Source organism: Cynoglossus semilaevis, chromosome 4, assembly GCF_000523025.1.
Source record: "Cynoglossus semilaevis isolate Cse_v1.0 chromosome 4, Cse_v1.0, whole genome shotgun sequence".
NCBI classification, from domain to species: Eukaryota; Metazoa; Chordata; class Actinopteri; order Pleuronectiformes; family Cynoglossidae; genus Cynoglossus; species Cynoglossus semilaevis.
In genome coordinates, this window is record NC_024310.1 from 1726862 (window position 1) to 1727437 (window position 576).

A 576-nucleotide genomic window follows, 5' to 3' on the forward strand; every position below is an offset into this window, starting at 1 on the left:
AGTACCTAAACTCCTGCACCTTCACCACCTCTGCTCCTTGTAACCTCACTATTTCACTGTTCTCCCTTTCGTTTACACACATGTACTCTGTCTTGCTACGACTGACCTTCATTCCTCTTCTTTCTAGTGCAAACCTCCACCTCTCTAGGTTCTCTTGTAGCTGCTGCCTACTCTCACTACAGATCACAATGTCATCTGCAAACATCATAGTCCATGGGGACTCCTGTCTGACCTCATCTGTCAATCTGTCTATCACCACAGCAAACAAGAAGGGGTGTTATTAAGTAGAATAATTACAGTTTTGTAGTAATTGTAAAGTACTTAGATGTACTGTGTATCACCTGACACAGTACTGCTCTGCTGTATACTTTACCCTGACGATAATGTCATGTAACAGTTTAACTCTAATTTAATTATAAAAAAGAATAATTTGGCAACAATGTGAAGAAATTCATCTAATTTATAAAGTCAGAAAAGAAAATAAGGTAGATTTTCTTTTTTCTTTTTCTTTCTTTGTTTCTTCTTTTTTTTTTGTTCTAGCCATAAATCCCTAGAAGTTATTGCCAAGGAAAAAAC

General features: G+C 36.6%; 1 protein-coding gene across 3 annotated transcripts in view; it reads left to right on the forward strand.

Moving 5' to 3' along the window:
* The window catches only part of sgcg (sarcoglycan, gamma), a 14405-nt gene that overhangs the window by 7540 nt on the left and 6289 nt on the right, over nucleotides 1–576 (forward strand). The gene's annotated exons all lie outside the window — the stretch shown is intronic.